We start from the raw sequence: 22,870 nt of genomic DNA on the forward strand, positions 1-22,870 counted from the left end.
ATTGGCCAGTAGCATTCTCTTAATATCTTTATCTGGTTTTGGAAGCATGGTAATACTGGCCTAATAGAATGAATTGAGAGGTGTTCTTGCCTTTTCTAATTTTTGAAATAGTTTATGAAGAATTAGTATTAAGTCTTCTTTAAATGTTTGGTAGAATTTGCTAGTGAAGCCATGGGCCCTGAGCTTTCCCTTTTTTAAAAATTTTTAATTGAGGTATAGTTGATTTACAATATTATATGAGTTTCTGGTATACAGCATAGTGATTCACAATTTTTAAAAGTTATTCTTTATTTATAGTTACTATAAAATACTGGCTATATTCCCTGTGCTGTATAATATATATTTGTAGCTTATTTTTTTTATACATAGTAGTTTGTACCTCTTAATCCCCTATCCCTATTTTTCCTCTCCCCACTGGTAGCCACTAGTTTGTTCTCTATAGCTGTATGTTCCTTTTTTGTTATATTCACTAGTTTGTTTTATTTTTAGATTCTGCATTTAAGTGATATTATACAGAATTTTTCTTTCTCTTTCTGACTTATTTCACTAGGCATAACACCCTTCAAGCCCATCCATGTTGTTGCAAATGGCAAAATTTCATTTTTTTTATGGCTGAATGGTATCCCATTGTGTATATGTGTGTACACACACACACACACACACACACTCACACATCATATCTTCTTTATCCAGTCGTCTGTTGATGGACTCTTAGGTTGCTTCCATATCTTGGCTATTGTTAATAATGCTCCTATGAACATTGGAGTGCATGTATCTTTTTGAATTAGTGTTTTGTTTTCTTTGGATATATACTCAGGACTGGAATTGATGGATCAAATGATAGCTCTGGTTTTAGTTTTTTAAGGAACCTCCATACTGTTTTCTACAGTGGCTGCAGTAATTTATACTCCCACCAGTAGTGTACAAGTGTTCCCCTTTCTCCACATCCTCTCCAACATTTGTTATTTGTGGTCTTTTTGATGACAGCCATTCTGACAGGTGTAAGGTGATATCTCATTGTAGTTTTGATTTGCATTTCTTTGATGATTAGCAATGTTGAGCATTTTTTAATGTGTCTGTTGGCCATCTGTATGTCTTCTTTGGGAAAATGTCTATTCAGGTCTTCTGCCCATTTTTTTAATTGGATTGTCTTAATTTTTTTTGACATTGAGTTGTATGAGCCATTTATATACTTTGGATATTAACCCCTTATTTGTCATATCATTTACAAATATTTTCTCCCAATCCTGTAGGTTGTCTCTTTGCTTTCTTGAAGGTTTCCTTTGTCATGCAAAAGCTTGTAAGTTTAATTAGGTCCCATTTGTTTATTTTTGCTTTTGTTTCCTTTGTCTTAGGAGATAGATCCAAAAATTATTACTATGATTTATGTCAAAGAGTGGTCTGCCTATGTTTTCTTCTAGGAGTTTTGTGGTTTCTGGTCATACATTTAGGTCTTTAATCCATTTTGAGTTTATTTTTGTATATGGTGTAAGAAAATGTTCTAATTTCATTCTTTTACATGTAGCTGTCCAGTTTTCCCAGCACCACTTATTGAAGAGTCTGTCTTTTCTCCATTGTATATTTTTGCCTCCTTTGTCATAGACTAATTGATCGTAAGTGTGTAGGTTTGCTTCTGGGCTCTCTATTCTATTCCATTGATCTCTGTGTCTGTTTTTGTGCCAGTACAGTGCTGTCTTGATTACTCTAGCTTTTAAGTATAGTCTGAAGTCAGGGTGCATAATAGCTCCAGCTCTGTTCTTCTTTCTCAAGATTGTTTTGGCTTTTTGGGTTCTTTTATGTTTCCATACAAATTTTAGAAGTATTTGTACTAGTTCTGTGAAAAACACAATTGGTTTTTTGGTAGGGATTACACTGACTCTGTAGATTGCCTTGGACAGTATGGTCATTTTAACAATATTAATTATTCCAGTGCATGTACATGGTATATTTTTCCAGCCCTTTGTGCTGTTTTCAATTTCTTTCATCAGTGTCTTACAGTTTTCTGAATACAAGTCGTTTACCTCCTTAGGTATGTTTATGCCTAGGCATTTTTTTAATTTTTGGTGTGATTGTAAATGTGATTGTTTCCTTAATTTCTCTTTCTGATAGTCCATTGTCAGTTTATAGAAATGCAACAGAATTGCCTTTAGGACTATTTACAGAAACTTTTTATGACTGAATTTTTAAAACATAATTTTCTCAGTTACATTGCTGTTCTCCTGGGGAGAAGGTCTGCCAACTTCCTTCCAGAACTCCTTCCTTCCCTAGGTGTATTTTTTAAAAATCCACTGTACTTTTATGATTTTATTTGATTTCTGACCCTATCTTGAAAATTAGTGGTAGATATATTTACTGGATGGAAAATTTTTCTAATTAGATTCTTGTAGATACTTTTTTTAAGGAACAGTTCACGCTTATAAATAGGAAAAAAAAGTAAACCCCTTTTACTGGTAACATTTTGTATTGAATAATTTACATTAGTAACTAAAGCTACACACATAGTTCTTATCAGAACATGGCATCTGTCTTTTCAGACAATGAATAGCACCTTTTGGATGAGGATAATATACTGTGCTGCATCACTGGGTTTCTCATCTTGGCACTTCTATAAATCTAATTATAGATATATGCAGCAGTTGCTAACTCCCATTAATGGAAATGGATGCATCAATGACCCCTATTTTACTGGGTCTAAATAAACTAATACTCTATCTCTAAAGCACACGCAGGCTATTTAAACCTTTCTCCTCTTGCTAAGCATAAGAACAGTAAATTATCATAAATCAAAGCTCACTGATGTATATATGAAAATAGAAGTAAATTATTAATGTATGAATATTCCTATTATTCCCCCTCCCTCCCCACCACACACACTCACACATCTCTTTCTGCTAAGAAGGTCTTATATAAGGATTTCTCTCAGAGGGTTTGTATTTCAGAATCAGGAGGAATTGCTGAACTGATTGAAAAGGACACTTAACTAAGGAAGGGGTAGAAGTTTTGAAAGGAATTTAAAAGATATTAGTGAGGTACTAACTGCTTGGATGGGAGAAAGGGAATGAAGAGAAAAAAGAGAAGTTGAAGGTGTTTCTATGGCCTAAAAATTTCCCTCATGGTATACAAGAACCACACATAAAGATCCTGAATTATTTAGAAATTGCTCCTTAGCCACCAGAGTGTATTTACTTGACCATAATTAAATTCTTATTCTGAGTCACTTTAGTCACTGCTTCCAACAGATTTCTAAATATAAAGATTTAATTTAAATTGTTACCAATAACATGAGCTTAATTTGTTTTTAATTTTATTCTAGGGAAACACCTTAGGGCTACAGTATTTTTCAAACTATACTGGTGTTGAGAACTGTCACGAGAAACAAAATTAGCGATGTCTTCTCAGCAACTTAATTCAAACTATGCTACAGTTATAGTCACAGAATATTCAAGCAGAAGGGGGAAGAAAAATACGTCCCATGCCAAGAACATTCAAAACCCTGAAAAATTTCTTTATAAATTTTTTTTTTGGCGGTATGCGGGCCTCTCACTGTTGTGGCCTCTCCCGTTGTGGAGCACAGGCTCCGGACACGCAGGCTCAGCGGCCATGGCACACGGGCCTAGCCGCTCCACAGCATGTGGGATCTTCCCGGACTGGGGCACGAACCCGTGTCCCCTGCATCGGCAGGTGGACTCTCAACCACTGCGCCACCAGGGAGGCCCTATAAATTTTTATATGCAAACTACTGGAGCTAAGATCTGGACAGTTGATTATTCAGACTTTAAGTGTACTTAATGAGTTTGCATTTAAAATGCAAGTAATTATTTGCATATTATAGAGTATTCTCCAATTTTTATACATCATGCATAAAATTCTTCTCACCATGGGGATTCTGGGTGGCATGGGTGCATTGATTGTATAGCATTCAGAAGTGAAGCATCTAAATTAAACTATTTCCCACAGCATGTAGATATTTCTAAAGTAACATTTAAATGTAGATTTTTAATCTTGATCTAGGCAACTCTTTCTCTGTATATGATAAGCACTATGGGGGGTTTAGTTAGATCAGGGTAGTTGATGCTTTACGTCAACCCTGGAGTCTCTTTCTCCTATGTTTCCATAGTATCTTCTGTATATCTGTTTTACTACAGTGTATTTGGGGTGTGTGTGTTAGTGCATGCCTATGCGTATCTGTGTTGTGTGCACCTGTGTTTGGAAGAACACAGTAACCCCCCCAGTATGTGTTAAGTGAATAACTGAATGAATGAATGAATATCTGAATAATTCTAACTATTGACCTCCAGACTCAGAATTAGTACATACACATTTATTAATTTCTAATCACACAAATGTCTGCCACTTGTTAGAACAACCTCCATGTCTTCTCTTTCCTTTAGCCTTTCTGGGCGAGTGTTCCTAGGGGGAAGCTATAAGTTATGGAAGATCAGCTAAAAGGAGAACTGGTGACATGACTTATGTAGGAGACAGGTTCAACACAGTACAGAATAAGAATTCAGGATTCAACCAAGAACATAAAAAATCTCAGAGACAAGGGACAAGATCTATTCTGGGCTGAGAACCAGAAGAAGCAGATCAGTATGAGAAGTCAGGATTGCACATAAATGAAAGCCAAGACTTTAAACTGAGCTGAGAAAAAGAAGAGGCAATAAGAGAAACAGGAACTAGATTTGGTCTTGGGGAGGAATTAAGATTGGGAGCTAAGCTTTTAGCTGCACGGACAAGCAAAGGACCTAGTCAAGAACGTTTGGATATGTATTTCATATTTTAGAGAGACTATATTTTAGGAAGAAAGACAGGATTTAACAAGGCCTTCCTGAATTTTTGCTAATAACATTTCAATCTTTTACACTGAGTAGTATGAACAAGCAGTTTTTTTTAAGAATACTTAGAACATGGAATGTAGAATTTCAACCATTTAGTATAATCTTTATAAAATTCTACAAACTTAAAAAACCAGCACAAACAGCAAAATAATCTAATTTTTTTTAATGTCATGATGTCTAATTGTTTTGCATTAATGAAAGAAAGATTTCTTCTTACATCAGCTATCCTATTTTTGGCTATGAAATAATTTATGAAGTACTACATGCAGACATATTAAATTTCAAAAATACATGTGCTTAAGTACTTCAATTATCTGTCAGTGTTTATCAACGGTAACAAGAAGAAAGTTTTAAACCCACTTGTTTCTGAAGTAATATAAACCTTTCTCTTAAAACTCTGGAAGATGTCCTTTAGGATTCCACTTTAGAACTAGATGCAACAACTGTAATATAATCAAAGCAAATTAATAACAAAAAAAAAATAACCAAGTTACAATGTAAAACTAAATTTAAAATGGAGTCAGGAAGCCCTGAAGCAAGAGCTCTAGGCCACATACCACTCACTGTAGCCTGCATAACCAGTAAGGAAGATAAGAATTATTTTAAAAAGGTCTGTTTGTATAGAATTCTTTCTATAAAATTCTCTTGGTCTCAACTTTGTTTCCATGTTGATAAGAATGTTACTTTTCTTCTTGCACAAGGGAGGACAGTTTTCACATGGGAATTTCATTTCCTGATTTTAAGAGAAGGAGGATCCTCCCTGCCCCAGCAATAATGCACTTACCACTGCTTGCAGCCAGTAAGAAACTGCTGCAACCCCAAGCTCTTGTTCTTCTCCAGTGAACTTTCATTCAAAGCAACCCTCTCCAATTTCCTCCTAAAGCCTAATAAAAAACTGTCCTTCCCTTTGTCTCTTAGGAATTGCCTACATTCATCATTGCTTGCCTGTCCCAAACTGCAATTCTCTGCTATTCCAGAATACACCCATTTGCTGGTAAAATAATTGATTATTTTTGAGGTAGACAAGAATAATTTTATACTAAAATTAAGTTTAATGGCACATAAACCACAACTACTGCTCTACATCATTATATATATTTTTCTCTAATTATGCATCTAACTACATGGCTTAGTCTTAAATCAATGCCAGTGTGTAATAGGTCAACAGAAATGTGTACAATTTGTTGCTCAAACTCAGATCCCAAAGTGGGTAGAGTTAATCAGTGTAAGGAGTTACAGGTTAATTAAGTTCTTTTTCTGTGTTTAGTCTTTTGTAAAAAAATCAAGGAATGTATGATTAAAGGAAGAAAAAACCAACCAACAAACAAAACTTTGATGTGTAGGACTGAATACCAAAACATATCCTCATAGTAAGGAAAAGCTTAAAAAAAAGGAATCTGAGTAAAAACAGAAGCTTAATAACAAAACTTACTCTCTTGTTTCAGTTAAAAATGTGTCCAGAGAAGACGTCTAAAAATCATTTTGTGTAAATTTTTGTTTTTATTAAACAAATGAATTAACTAAGACTACAGTTTTATGACAACCAAAAAGAAACTCTATCGGAGAAACTTTAAACTCTCTAAGGGAGGAAAAACATCAGGATATGATCTTATATTACTGATTAATCAACTTCCTTGACCTTTAAACTGCCCAGTGATTTAGGCTGAACTTCTACATCCCCTTATTCAAATTCTAGAGCTAACGTCTGCAATAACTTTCAACCTAATTCATGATAATAAGGCCAACTTTTCCATGCCTCAGTTTCCCTACATCAAAGGCCTGGATGATATTTCTTGTTGTGTGACAGGAATAAAAAGAAGGTTAATAGGAAATATTTACAGTCGTCCAGGATGGGATTTCAGACACTCAGCCTCACCACCTTGGAGGACAGTCCCAGAAAACAAAAGGGACTAAAGCATCGATCCGGACTTCCCCACACTCAACTCATGTTAGTCACACACTTTTCTGGTCCACAACACATAAGAGTCACAAGAAATATTTCAATAACCCCTCGTTTGTTTGCAGAGCACATTAAAAATTACAGATTCCATCACATATTGTTATTTGTCCCCAAAAGCCCTCCCTGTGGCACCGTCATCTGGTATGTTTTAAGATGGGGCAGAGGTGGGTCAGCGGCTTGAGCACCATCACGGTGGGGGAAAGGCAGGATATGCACCTAGCCGGCCCTTCCACTCCCGTGGCTTTAAAGAAATCATTCCTTCTTACTGAATCGGCATTATAAGACGATCATTCTGCAGTACCTCATTTCTCCTCACCCCTACCCAGCCAGCACGCAAGTGGGCTGCCTCCCCATGGGCCTCCAAGTTGGAAAACGGTCTTGCCCCTGCCCCATCCTGCAGCCACTTCAGGTGAGGCACAGTCAGCCTGCACAGTCAACCCAGCTGAGGGCCAGCAACCCTGATATCCTGTGCAATAGCTTTCTCTGCCTGCATTCTGATCTGTCCCATTTATACACTTTATATACCTGACTTAAATCTCCATCTGAATTAACTAGATCATTGTATTTTCCCATTTTTTTCAACATAAATCTGGAACAAATAGGAGAGAGACATTAAAAGAATGTACTATGTCCATACATCTCTTGATGCTGTGAAAACATAGGTTTAATTTTAACAGGTTACAGCTGGGGTTTTCAGAGGGGACTATGTCAGAAGGCATTTTTGGTTGTCAAGACTGAGGAAGGTGAGGTCCTACAGGGATACTTTTAAACACTGCATTATGCATTGCATAATGTTTAACAGCATTATGTTTAACACAACAAAACTCTATCTGGCCAAAAATGTTAATCATGCAGGGCTGAGAAGCTCTGGGTTATAGAAACACCTGTTTGTTATTACTGGCTTTCCATCTGATCCCTAGAGTCTCAGGTAACTTAGAAGCACATTCAAACCTCAAACATCAGGAGACCAAATAATCAGAGTCCAAACATACTAAAAACATTTCTCTGCTTTATACTTTAGAACAGCGGTCTCCAACCTTTTTGGCATCAGGGACTGGTTTTGTGGAAGACAATTTTTCCACGAAGGGGGGGTCGGGGGATGGTTCAGGTGGTAATGGGAGAAATGTGGAGCGATGAGGAGCATCAGATGAAGCTTCCTTGTTTGTCCTACACCGCTCACCTCCTGCTGTGTGACCTGGCTACTAACAGGCCTCGGACCATTACTGGTCTGCAGTCTGGGGGTTGGGGACCCCTGCTTTAAAAAAGCATGACAAATGAGTATAAAAAAAGCTCACTTCAGTAATTTTGTTTTAAAAAGTAGTCCATGTCTGCCCTGGTGGTGCAGTAGCTAGGAATCTGCCTGCCAACACAGAAGACATGGGTTCAAGCCCTGGTCCAGGAAGATCCCACATGCCGCAGAGCAACTAAGCCCGTGCGCCACAACAACTGAGCCTGCGCTCTAGAGCCCGTGAACCACAACGACTGAGTCTGCGCACAATAACTGAAGCCCGCGTGCCTACAACCCGTGCTCCACAACAAGAGAAGCCATTGCAATGAGAAGCCTGTGCATTGCAATGAAAAGTAGTCCCCTCTCGCCATAACTAGAGAAAAACCCGTGTGCAGCAATGAAGACCCAATGCAGCCAAAAATATATAAATTTGTTAAAAAAAAAAGTAGCCCATTGCTTTATCATTCCCTGCCTTTACACATTATACACCTGCAGTATTCTATAATGGGAACTGATATATAGAATAATTATCCTGGGACACTTCAAGACAATCAGTCAACATGGAGAGAGTCACTTTTATCTGTGTAGTCTAATTATGAAAAGAGGGAAATTGAACATTACAGTCTAGAAATATTTTCAACAATGCAACTTGAAACAAAAGAGACATTTTAGGTAACAGTGTGTTAACCAGAGAAATCAATTTGTCAGAGCATACAATTCTGGTTAATCAAGGTTTTCAATTAGTTTCTATGACATTTAATCCACAAATTTTATCTTAGCATAACTGAAAGTGATAGGGTCAAAAGAGCTGTTAAAACATCAACCAGGAGCAGTTATCCTACCTTTGCAAGTACATGGGAAGCTACCCAAATTTTGAAAATCATTGGGGAAAGATATTGTAAAATCTTCTATTACTGTTATTGATTCTAATAATAACTTTCATTAAAAGACTGGAAATGCTCTTTCTTTCCTATTTATGAATTGTATAGTTTACAAAAATAAGAATGAAAAGCTGATTGTGCAATGCTCTATAATATGATGTTTTAAATAAAAGTATATGCAGAAAATTCCATACTTCATAAATATGCCGAATGGTTTATGAGAAAATAAAATTAACGTTTTTCATACCTTACTTTTTCCAAAAGATTTAGTTTTATAGCACAATAGATAGAATAAATCATAAAAGTTCAAGTGAAGAACAATGGATAATATACTACTAGTTTCTGAAAGTTTTGTATGTTTAATTTTCATACATTTCTAAGAAATGTTAATCTTCATATTATCCTAAAAAACTTTTAGGCTTTCTAAGGTGCTCTGCATTTTGAAAGCTATCCAATTTATCAAATGAGGCTGCTAAACTTTGGAGCAATACGCTTACTGCAGAACCTTTGTTAATAAAGATTTGTGGCTTTAAATGACAAGGCACAGGTAACATTTATGTGGTAATTAACAAAACTATATGAAACTGCCTTTCCTTAATTTTAACAGCCACCACCTTTTTTTTTTTTTTTTTTAAATCAAGTAATCTACTACCTGGGAAGATGTTCCTTTTTTGTTTTTCAGATTAGAAAAAAAAAAAAACACAAAATAGAAATGTGTTAAACTGAGTCTACTTGATACAGTCTGCATTTTTGCTTGATTATCATATGAATCCCACCACTGCACAGCACACTTATGACCTTTTCCAGCATATAATTTCCATTACAATGTTATGACTATTGAAATTGGCATTTGGAAAGCTGCATGCAAATGTGAATAATCTCTGGAGTATACAAATTTATTTAAATATTTTACTGTAAGAGAAACATTTCTTTGGAATCAGTGTTTGATAAACTCCAAGGGGCTTCCTCAAGTTCTATGTCGTTTTGTACCTCTGATTCCGTCGGAAGTTGGTTCTCCTTCTCCAATCTTTCCCTAATTCTACTTTGCCCTCTCCTATATTTTTTTCCCAGTTTACTAGCTAAAGGGGGCAGGAAGAGCAGTGATCATTTGGACTAAGGTATACAAAGAACAGACAATTTTAACAGGGGAAATCATTTAACTTAATAGACCTACATTGATTCTGAAACAACACATACATAAAATTATTTTGGTTGAAACCATGTATTTTCTTTCAAGTTAAACAGAATAATAATAGTTGCTATGAAGACATGGACAGATATACACTCTTTTTCCGAAGATGATATGATACTTTTCTGAGTTTCAACCAGTGTTTCTCACATGCACTATTGATATTTGGGACCAGATAATTCTTTTGCTGTTGTGGTTGCCCTGTATACTATAGGATGCTCAGCAGTATCCCTGGCCTCCATTCACTAGACTCCAGTTGTATCTCCCAGGATATGATAACCAAAAATACCTCCAGACATTGCTGAATATTCTCTGGGTGGCAATATCACCTAGTTGAGAACCGTGGGTTTAAACAGCTATTTCTGGGTGCAAATACACTCATTATTAAAAGGAGAAAGGGGGCTTCCCTGGTGGCACAGTGGTTGAGAGTCCGCCTGCTGATGCAGGGGACACGGGTTCGTGTCCCAGTCCAGGAAAATCCCACGTGCCGCGGAGCGGCTGGGCCCGTGAGCCATGGCCGCTGAGCCTGCGCGTCCGGAGCCTGTGCTCCACAACGGGAGAGGCCACAACAGTGAGGCCCGTGTACCGCAAAAAAAAAAAAAAAAGGAGAAAGAGAAGAGAGAAAAGGGGTGGGTTGGGGGTGGAGAGAGAGAGAATACAGAGAGAAAATTCCTAACCACGGGTGCACTGCACACTTTCTGTCTACTGTTTTCATTTTTATCAGTTCTTGCCTAACACACACTTATTAAGTTCTGATATCCACGTTAATAGTGAGTTTGAACAAAGATTCTAGAGTAGAGCTAAGAATGAAATCCCAGTTCCCAGGGTATGCCAGCTTTGTAAATCTCTGATTTTGGGAAAGATATAAACCTGGCTAATCCACAGTTTCCTCATTTGTATGCAGATTATAGTAGTACTGGTACATAGAATTCTGTGGTTGTAATATGAATCCATCTAAAGTACATAGTTAGATGCAGAGTAAACTCAAAACTGTTTCTTATATATATCTCAGCATCACCTAAATCATCACTAATGAATCAGAATCCTATTTGTAAAAATGAAAAGGTTATATTTTAAAATAAATATATATAATTAGGGAGAACATGAAATGATTAAATATTAATGTTTCAAAATATAACAAAGAATAAAACTACTTTGAGACCCATAACATTTATTTACAGTTTTAAGAGTATTGATCCACATAAGTAAATCTTCATTTACTTTGAACTGATTTAGTGGAGGGGAGTGTGAAAACTTAACTGGGTCTATTTTTTAAAAGATAATTTTCATGGCTGAGATAGGTATTTTTCTTGTATTATACAGTATTTTTTATTAACTCCAAGGACTCAGCCCTCAGAATTCTTTAAGCAGTGATGGTAATGGTCTAGGTTAAAAGTATTAAAGTGTTTATAAACCATTCCATATTCCAACAAAACATGTTTCTACTAATAGATAGCAGTTTAAAATTGCTTTAACACAACTGTCTACTTGGCCCCTGCAATCCATGCAAATGAATTTCTAAACTAAAATAATCTAAATATTCTCCAGCAAGGAACTTATACTTGTAGAACATGCCCTGAGTGTGTGCATATATGAAACATTAACCCATCTGTGCATTTCTTAAACAGAATACAATCTGTAAACTTTAAATTTAAGCAGTTTGTATAGATACAGTAATTTAAGTTTATACTCTTAGTGAGCCAGTAGCATCATTTTAGAGACTCAACATTGAAAAATATTATTTTTACCTGGAGCACAGATAGATTATTTAAATTCCAAAATAATCCACACTAATAATTATAACCTACCTAAGCTTTTATATAGACACCAATATACAAATTAATTATTTCAGAACATAGATGTTGAATGCCTACTACATGTCAGGACTGTAGGCGTTTGTGGTACTTCATTAAACAATAACAACAAAAAATGTCCTTGTGGATTCACCTGTATAATTATACCTGTTGGGTGAATTAGCTATTGTATTTTCTTCATAGAAGGAAGTGTAAACTATTAAAAAAAAAAAAAGAGTCGTCACAAAGAGAGGTCTTCTTTTATACAAAAACATGTACTTGAGATCTTCAATTATCTCCTACACTTTTATAATATGCCTGATTAAAAAATATATACTTAATTATCCACCCTGGAGCTTCTATCACAGGAAAATTTTATCCTAGAGTATTTTGCCAGTATTAGTTTTGAAACCACAACTCAATAAATTCCAAAATCCAAAGCAATCTGAAGTAGAACTGTTGAAGGGATGGAAGGAACACAAAGAAAGGCAAAGAGCTGAATATTCCTTAGTGATTTTCTTGGGTAAATTAATCAAGTGAGATAGAAGAAATTACCTTTAATTCATCCCTTCAACAAATATTTAGTAAATGTCTCTTTTGTAGCTATTTTAAATAATATCCATGAGAAAGAAAGAATTTTCTATAACCATGTAACTCATTACCAAGATGTAACACTACGAGGTAAAAAAAAAAAAAATTCACTAGGAGTACATGAAATAACTGTACAGCATTCTTCAAACAACTTGAGTTAAGGAGGCTGAAAAGAAAGGGTAAGAGTTGTAGAGCACCACTGGATACTTCTCCAAACTGGCAACTGTACTAAGAAAAATGCCTATAATTCTAACACAAGCCCAGGAAGCAGTAACCTCCAAGTTTTGGTACAAATAATGTGGTACTGGTGTAACTGGGTCTAACTTGGAATATTCATAATGCCTGAAGGCAGGCATTTTTTACAGAAATTCTTGTATTTCTTGGAGATGGAATAGAATACATTTGCTATCAATTAGTTTATAAATGCAAAAATTCATTATTCCACCAACTTGATCAAGTGCCTCAATGCTTAGTTCTACATCATTTCCTATAAAATACAGTGCAAGTACTCAATGCATCTTCATTAGCATGACTTTTCTCAAAAATAAAAACCAAAAAAAAAAAAAAAAAAAAAAAACCACAGTGTCTACCACATGGCAAGCATGAGATCTTGGAATGAGGCCAACACATCTGAAATCCTTCCCAGTAAGAAGTTTTCCAGATATCTGCAATGTTATCTGTTTTATTTGTCACCTTTCTAGAATCTACTTGCTTCCCTGTAGCTATTCCTTAGTTATCTCGGGCTGACAAGCCAAGTCTAATCCTTTGGTACCATACCAATGAACACTTGCTAGTTCTCCAAGGAAGTCATTTCTTTCTCAGGATGTAACCTACTTTTCCTATCCTAATTTCTTGTACATCCTGGATGTAAACACTCATTCTCTAGATGCTACAACTGAATGAACATATTATTTCACATAAAGTCTGTTTCATTATGTCCTTCACAATACCATATTATCTTGAGTCTGAGGGATGCAGTAAAAAGAATATGGATTTGGATTTGCTTTCTTGTTTCTCTGGTTTTAATCACACTGTTCCATCAATCTAGAACGTCCCTCTTTCCTTTCCTCCATTTATTCAAAAACAAATTTCAGTCCCACTTCTCAACTGAAATCCCTTTTCTGTTAGTCTTCTATAGACATCCAACTTCCATTGTACCTTCATCTGAACTGTTTTTGTACAGATCATGCAACGAATGCTTACTGAGGTACTGTGACCAGGTTCTGTTAGGTGATAAATAAATAAATAAGTAAACAAACAAATTTGATGAATAATCTTATATCATCTTATGAAATTCCTTCTGCAATTATTTTGAAATGTATATATTAAAAGTCCTATTAGTATTTGACCTTCCTAGTGTATATCTTCTCATCAACTGTTTAAGGTAAATGCTTTGAAGTATAAGGATCATGTACTATACTATTCATTGAATTTTCTCATAATTTTGCTCCCAAGTACGTGTTTGAAATGCTTATTTAAAAAAAATTAAAAATGGAAATTTGGCATTTAAGTTTTGTCTCATAGGAAAAAAAGAAACTTTAGGATTTAAAGTACACAGGCTGTTTATAAATCAAAATATAATTTTATAAACCAAAATTGAGAATGACCTATTTATTATACTGGGTTGGCCAAACAGTTAATTCGGAACGTATTTTTCCATAAGATGGTATGAAAAAACCCAAAGGAACTTTTTGGCCAGCCCTATAGATTAGACCTCCCCAGACTTTGCTGCCAAAAATGTTCTGTCTTTTAGCCACACAATTTCTGATTTGATATTCAAGAGTGAAGATTTCACAAAGTTTCTCTCATGAGCAAATAAAAGAGATGCTTCTTGGGTAAGAGCAAAACAAGGAATGTGCTGGCAGGAACTTCCAACCTCTCATTAAAATTGGTGCCTCCCTAGTCCCACTGCCCTGTGGGGACCACTACTGTGAGACCACTTAAATGGTTTTTACAGACCAACCAAAGAAAACTATCTCCAATCACCTCTCCACCATGACTTGCATTGGCATTTACTATTTTAATTCTAAATTAAATGAAACTTTATTAATATTCAATATAATATTGCTTTAGATTTACCTATATATTTATTTATATCTTTGCTCACCACTCCTCTTGCATCTTAGGACAGCTATTTGAGATCTTTTCCTTTCCATTTAAAATACAGCCATTATAACTTTTCTTTAGTGAAGGTTGGTTGGTTACAACTTTTTTCCAGTCTAGGATTAAATGCAAATCTCTTTACCTTGTAAACATCTTAGAAGAGAGAGGAGTGGTACTCTGGGAAACAGACAAAGATTGATCAATTTTACTTGACAGAAGATCTTTCTCCTCATCTCTACAAAGAGCTATTGTCCAAGACCAAGAGGGCTATGGAAATCCTCTTGTACCACTTCTTTTATATATACAATAACCAATAATATTAGTCAAAGCTTTTCAAACACATCTTCTTTTTAAGCTTCATCAGCAGATTTGCATTCAAAATGTGACAGAAAACAACTAGTCACAAATGGTCACTCAACCTTATATTGCAGAATTGCAACTGCCAGGAACTTTTTTGAATATGAACTTAAACTGTCTTATTTTATGGGAGAAAATGCCCATATGCGATGTAAACCTATGTCTGGTCAAAAACCTTTTAAAACACTGCTCCATTTAATCAATTATAGAAGGTATCTGATTTCTATCTATTTAAAAAAAAAAGAGAGAGAGAGAAAAATTCAATTTACATATCTTCCTAAGAGCTGATTCCTAGTTTTTTCTTCTCTTGCTTTAATGGATGGAGAACATCAGGCCCAGTCGGCACAGAATTCTTCTCTTTGCTGCTTGTTCAGCAGTCAGCATTTTCTCAGAGTTCAGCTCTGAAGTGTCCCAGACAGAAAAACTTCAGCCTGTACAGGAACAGCAGACACTGCAGAAGATTTTAATTCAGGGTGACATTCACTTTTCTTTGGTTTTATGAATGCAGACTGTAAGAAACTACTAAAAACTTCAGGGTGGAGACAGGTGGGGACAAGGTGTCGTTCATCATGAAATCTAAATAGATCCACTCTGTTATGGAGCAAGAATGCACTGCGTATCCTTAGCATCTAACTCAGCACATACAACCATAAAGGTTTTGAATATATGAACACAAAAACTCATAATAATTATGGATAAAAATTATCTTCTAGACAATCTACTAAGTGTGAGAAGTGCAGACAATGAGGAAGACCAGTAAATACTTTGTTTTGAAACTGTTGCCATTTAAATTTGAATATATGCAAATTGATAGATATGCTATCTTTGATTCAGAGAATACTGTTTTCCCAGTGCACTATCAAGTTATTTGACATTATTCCTAATTATCACACTAGCTCCTCAAGGTAGGCCTTACTAGCCCATACAATAAATGAGAAAATCAAGGCTCAATGCCACGTTTCCAAGATTCCAACTTGTATCTACCAGCTTCTGGGTTCACCAGTGGGAAGCAGAGACTAGAAGGAAGAAATGGGAGTTTTTCTCTCTCCCTTTCTACCTTATTCCATATCTCTGCCACCAGCTCCATCTCTTCCATGACTCTAGTTGTCCTGGGACAAACTGGGATCAGTACTACAGTATTATCCCTTTCCTCTCCAGCCTGGAGATGATACTGACTTCCTGTTTGCTAGGTTACCTCATTATCTACTGTTAACTTTTAAATTCTTCCAACAACTATGTAAAAATGTCCTGCCTTAAATTCCCTGTTTAAATACAGAGTGATTTCTATCATTCTGTACAGATCCTGACTGAGATACCTATGATCTTTGTCTCACATCACACTATTTCAAATGTAAGTTTGCAAAATTGTTCATATCACTTTGTGATTGTTTACAGGCCTGTTTTCTCCTTGCCTGCAAACATCTGAGATTAGAGACATCATTTTATTTTTGAATCTCCAACACCCAGCACATGGCCAAACACATTACAGATGCTCAGTAAATTCGTGTTGAATGAATCAAGTAATGAATGAGTAAATGTAATGCTACATTAAGGTAGGGGTAGGCAGATGTAAAAGGGCAATTCAGTTCCAGAAAATCTTCCTAGAGATAAGATGCCTGGACTGAGTTTCCAAAGATGAATGTTTTCTGGTGAACAGGAACAAGATCTCATGGTAAAGATGTTTCAAGGAGTGAGAACAAGATATATAAAACCAAAAGCCATTGACTAATTGTAACTGATACAGGAAGTTTGGGTTTAGCTGAAATCTAGGGTGAAAAAGAGGCAAGACTAGAAGATGAGGCTGAAGAAATATACAGGGACCATATATCTGCTTTGCTAAGGAGTTTATGATTCATCTACTAGCAAGGGACTGAATATTCAATTTGTACTTTATAAAGATAATAATATAGTTTTGCTGACTAAATAGAGTATGGATTGGAATAGGTTAGTAAAGGTGGCCAAAACAAAGTGTCAGGTCATTACCTTAAATTCTTGAAGTGTTATTGTGAGAAGAACTTAGAATCAGTTTAGATGGGCAGAATTTGGTGGATTCTGGAGTTAGCTAAGAGTGAGAATAATTTGAACTTGGTGTTTTGGGTAAGGTGAGGGAAAAGGAATATTCTAGTATTGTTTCAGAATCTTGGTTTGGACCACTCTATGGATCATGACAAAGTTTCATAAGATAGGCAAAAGGAATAGTAGGTTAGAGTTAAAAAAAATGACAAGCTCTGATTTGGACATGAGCTTCATATACCTGTGTGGCTGGCATACATACGAAGTGTGTAGGAGTGTGTAGGAGATAGTCAGAAATATATGCCTGGATCTCAGGAGAGAAGGAAAAATAGAGGTAGGAGTTATGGGTAAGCAGGTGGTAGCTAAAGTGAATAGGATGACTCAAAAAGTTAGTAAAATAAGGAGAGCAAGGCAGAAGATGGAAGCCCAGGTAAGAATGAGAGCTCAGGAGCTGCTGCAGTAAAAAGAGTGAGAAAGCTGGTGAAGCAGAATTTGCAGATGGCCATAGGGCACAAGGCAATTAAGGAGAAAGTACAGTATAATAGAAGCAGAGATCAGAAATTCAAATGCTTTAGATTAAAGAGATAAACATCCATTGTAAATAAAAATAAAGGTACTGTGTCTACGCTTTTTTTTCTCCCTCCAAGAAACTGGCTATGAAAAAAAATGACAGAGGAGCATTTCCTGGAGGGTAAAGGTCTTATATTAAAGGCATAACTCAGTAGTAGGTCCCGTATTTCTATCTTTAACCCAGCCTTCTATAAAAATAACTGAGAATAAATATGAACACCCAAGACACTTGGTGGTTTGAAATTTTTCTACTTCTCTTCCTCTTGAACAAACACCAGAGTTTTTAGTATAGATCATGGAAAAATCTGAGGAAAAGGGCTGAGTATTGTTTGGGCCATGATCACTTGGGTAGTGACAAACCATTAAAAACCAAGGTCAATGAGCCCTTGAAAAGCTACTGCTTTTTCCAATTCATTGTCTGTGTTTTGGCAAAACATTTATTATAGTGTCATTTGTTCCAGAGCCGGAGAAGGAACGTCTAATGTAACCTAGTAAAAAAACAAGACATAGCAATAGTTCTGCTGCAGTTAGTGTATATAATATCTAACCAAAACAAATGTTAAAAAAAAAGAAAAATAAAGGTTAACTCAGTACTATTTTCCTCAACTATAAGAGGAGAAAAATCTAACTGTATTTTATTTCTCTAACTAACTTGTTAAAAACTAAACCCTAATGAAAATCAATTTTTAGCCAATAATTCTTCCACAACACACTTACTTACAGACCAGTTGTCTTAGCATTCAGACATATTAAGCTAATCACTTATTAAAAATAACTCTTTCTTGAACACAGAAAACCGTCCTTTTAGTAAACTGGTTCTGTTTTGCAATGTTCCTCCTCATACTCTATCTTTAGTGTCATATGTGGATTCATGTATAAGTAAATATAAATGGTTGAACTTTTCAAACTGAAAGATGATTTATTTCTACTTTTTTTGTATAGTAATCTGTAGAGAGGAAATTGCCTAAGGGCTGTTGTAAAATTGCCAGTATACAACTGCTGTCCATGGTCCTGATAGGCAAAATGGCAGTCCAGCAGCACCCTGATTCAGAATGCCAGTTACTGATTAATAAAGTTTAGCTAAAGCTTGACTCACAGAGCTGGACAGGACCATATGCTCAACATGTATCTAGCTGAAAAAGCTCCCAGGGAACCACCACTAATCAATTTCTTCAGGTAAGTAGTGTACGCTGAACAGTCTACACAAGTGTCTTTAACACTGGCTACAAAGGCATAACATAAAGAAATAGTAAAAAGAAATAAAAAGAAAAGAAAAAAAAATATCTCACACACAGAGACACACACACACACTGATTGATTGCAAATGAACTTGTAAAGGGATATCTTGGCCCATCTCCTAAATACACTGGAAGCTCTGAGTCCAAGGCTCATGCATGGTACAGCTATACCTCCTCATGGATCCTGCTATGACTCAGTTCATGATAGAGAGTTAATAAATATCTTGAGTTGAAATGTTGGTGCAGGCAGATGTTCCTTATGCTAACCCTGAAGCTGACTGCAATTTCTTTTGAATCTGATGAGGAAGCAAGGGCAAGGGCAAGAGCCTTCACTTTCATTCTCTTCTGTAGTGTCAGGAAAATAAGACTCTGTAGATGGATAGAAGACAAGGGAGATGAAGAGAGTTTGTGCAATTACAAAAATAAAACTCCAAAAGGCTTTCGTGTCCCATATTCATCTCAGAATTGTAAAGCAGGATAAAACACTAAGATAAGTGCATTTGAACACTCAGAGACCTAATTCCTCTTAAATCTAAACTAGTTACTAAAACTTTGCATGGTGTTTTCTTCATGTTCTTCTTGTAAGTAACTGACATCAGATTGCATTCTCCACAGAGGGCTAACTATTTTCTTCTTTCAAAAAAATTGCCAATCTAATTATTGTCCAAGGTAATCAATTTTCCACTATTGCAACCACCCATTAGAGTCTTGAGCTCTTTCTGATTACAAGAATTCTAAAAGAATCAAATAATAATAATAAAACATTCCCCCTCTCTTTTATGGAACAACACATGCAAAGGATCAAAGAAAGAAGTATCTCTGATATATTTTAGAAGTAGTAAGACGGCCAATATACCTGAAGAAATAAGCAATTGTGAGGTGGGAGCTGTAACTAGAGATGAGGCCAGACAAATAAAAGGGGACCAGATTACATAGGATTTCATATGTCATTGAGGGGCTTTAGACTTTATTTTGAATATAATGGAAAAAACCCATGGATTAGGTTTATAGTAAGACAGTGATATGTACTGATATTATCTAATACAAAGTTTTAAAAGGTCATCTAGTGAATTCGCTAAGAATATAGTATGATATGCCGATGTTGAAATAAGGGAGACCAGTTATGTGACTATTGCAGTCATCCAGGTATGAGATAATTGCATATAGAAGCAGTAGAACTAGTGAAAAGTTTTGGATATATTTAAAAGATTATAGCTAATAATATATCCTGAAGGAGCCATTATGGGTGATTAAAAAGAAAGTCAGAAATCTAGCCAATATTTTTGGTGTGAGAAACTAAGACTTGTCACCAACCGAGAAGGAAAAAGTATAGGTATAACAGTTCTGAAGAATGGAGAAGATCTTGGGCATGTGAATTTGAAGTATCTATTAGACATCCAAGTGGAGATATTGAGAAAGCAGTTAGATGTACATATCTGCAGTTAGAGAGTAGTCTGGACTAGAAAAAAACTGGGAGTCATTGGCACACAGATGACATTAAAGCCATGAGACTAAATGAGATAACCATGAGTGTAATTCAGTAGGGAAGAGAAGGCCAAGGATTGAGGTTGCTTAATGAGAAATAGAGGAAGAGTAAATGAGATGGAAAAGGAGCAAGCAGTGAGCTAAGAATACCAACAGAGTGTGATGGTATCCTAAAAGACAAGTGAAGAATGTGTAATAAGGAGGAGGAAGTGATCAGCTCTGTCAGAAATTACTAATACAGAAATTAACAGGACAACGTTTAAGTTGACCAATGGGTATACTATTACAGAGGTTGTTGGTGACCTTGATGAAAGCAGTTTCATTGGAGGGGTAGAAGTGAAAGCCTAAATGTACCGTGTTTAATAGAGAATGAAAGTAAGAGAAATGGAGACAATGAATAGAAGAGAAAAGAAGACATAGCCCAATAGATAGCAGGGGAAGTGGAGTCAGAAAAGAAAATACATATATATTTTAAGGTGGAAGATATGATTGTATGTTTATGAAAAGGAACCAGTAAACGTGAGAAATGACTGGTGTAGGAGACAGAAGGGAGAGCTGGAGCAATGTGTTTGATTATTTCAGAACAGACGAGATCCAGTATTAGCTTCAGATAAGACTATGGATAGGTCACTTATAGTGACCTATAAGTGGGAGGTCAAAATATAGAGTGTGTAAGTGCAGATGCCAGAAAGTAGGTACATCTCGAGATAGGAGTCAGTACACATTTTTCTGGGATTGCCTCAGTGTTTTCAGCCCCGTGAAAAGTAAAATCATTAATTGAGAGTGAGGTTAGGTAAAAATGTGCTCGTTTGAGAATAGATAACAATATGTGAAATAGACTTCAAGGACGGTAAGTTAACTAGGAATGTATACTATGACTGGCTGATAACATTAGGGCAAAATTGAGGTTTTTATGGTCATGAATTGAAAGTGAAACCAGCCAGCGTGGTTATTTGCTTTCTTCCAGCTAAATTCAGTCGCACAGGTAAAGGAACAAAACAGGATTTAAGAGTTGGATTTAATTAGGGTTGTGACTTTGCCAATTGATTATGACGGAGCAAGTAGATGGCTAGGGGGGTTGAGGTACTATGTAGTGAAGTGATTAAATGATAGACTATGGAACTGAAGAAGAATAAAGAGGAAAGTGAACATATCAAGGATGTCTAAATCTGGGGAAAGTTGGGAGTATAAATGGGTTTAATGTCCTGGTGGGTTACTGGGGTTGAAATAGTAGAGGTAGTAAGAGGTACTAGAGGTGGTAAACTAGAAAAGAGGTGGTAGTGGTCAAAGAGGGCCGAAAAAAATTAAGATGATGGAGGGCTTACAATGATTACCAATGGCAAAATCTAGAGTCTAGAGAATGGCAATTGGTGTGAATACCTGAGGTTGGGTAGAGAAATTGAGAGGCTAAGTTATTATAAATATTATCTAAAAGTATATTGAATTTGCCAAGAACTAAGACAGAAGCAGTATTGGCGAGACAGAGGTACAATCAATGACAAAGAGGAGGGAACGACCTGAGTGTCGGTAGATGATAACAGAAATGAAGAGTAGTGGATAAAATAATCTGGTGGCATGAGCTATAAAGCTGAGTATTTTTAGGGAGGCAGGAAGAATGGTCTGTATGTTGCAATAAGGAGGATGAAGAAAACTGATCCCAACTTTAGGCCCAGTGGTAGGAGAACTGTTGGGGAAAATCAATTTTCATTTGAGAGGTCTGCAGGGTAATCAGGGAGGGCCAGGTGTTCTTTACCAAGAAGCTGATGGGATCTGTGCAAGATTAAGTTGAGTATGCAGGGAGTTCTGCAGATAGTGGACTGTGAATTATAGAGGGCACGGTGGGCGACTGAGAAAAGAAGACAAAATAAGAGCCTTTGGGATGATTACAGTTCTGTGGTGATGAGCATGAATGAGAGGAAGGACATAATATAGACACCAAGTTAAGTACTGGTAGATTTAAGACAGACAGAGAAAGGTGAGGGAGAGACAGCAGTGGATTTCTGGCACTTTGATTTAATTCCTAATGAGTGATATGGAAGGCACAGGGGAGGAACTATAGAAATTCAGGCCCAGGACTTTTCTTGAATTTTTTAGCAAAATCAGCTTCATTTTCCCTGAATTTGAAGTAGTGAGAATTTAATTCTGAAGTCAATAGGACCACTGGGCAAGACCCCAAATTAAGTTACCTCAGCCAATAATTCCTCACTTTTGTTTAAGGCATTTGAAGGTACTATGGATGATAGCAGATGAAAGAGGTGTAAAAAGTACAACTTGAAATACTTTTCAATGGCTTTCTCAGTCATTTCATACCTAAAGAATTTTTTTTAAATGATGTGATTCAAGGTAAAAAATCACTTTATTCTGACCAGATTCCCTCTAAGTACTGGTTATATTTGTAATTGATCCATGACAATATTCCTCTAGGGAACTTGAGCTTCGGGTGCAATTGTAGCTTCTCTAAAGGTAATGATGTATTTCTATCCATTCTCTAACTACATTAGTTTACAATTATTTTCTAATCAGTTGTATCCACACACAATGATGTGAACCACTTTAGGACATGAAACCTCTGAATATCCCCAAAGCTTAGCATAATGACTGGCCTATATTGGATGTTTTTTTTT

The 22,870-nt window shown here is 36.0% G+C and overlaps 1 protein-coding gene across 1 annotated transcript in view; it reads right to left on the reverse strand.

Annotated features, from left to right (window-relative positions):
- The window catches only part of LRP1B (LDL receptor related protein 1B), a 1,545,691-nt gene that overhangs the window by 1,160,410 nt on the left and 362,411 nt on the right, over positions 1-22,870 (reverse strand). The gene's annotated exons all lie outside the window — the stretch shown is intronic.

The sequence above is a fragment of the Mesoplodon densirostris genome, chromosome 8 (genome assembly GCF_025265405.1).
Source record: "Mesoplodon densirostris isolate mMesDen1 chromosome 8, mMesDen1 primary haplotype, whole genome shotgun sequence".
Taxonomy (NCBI): domain Eukaryota; kingdom Metazoa; phylum Chordata; class Mammalia; order Artiodactyla; family Ziphiidae; genus Mesoplodon; species Mesoplodon densirostris.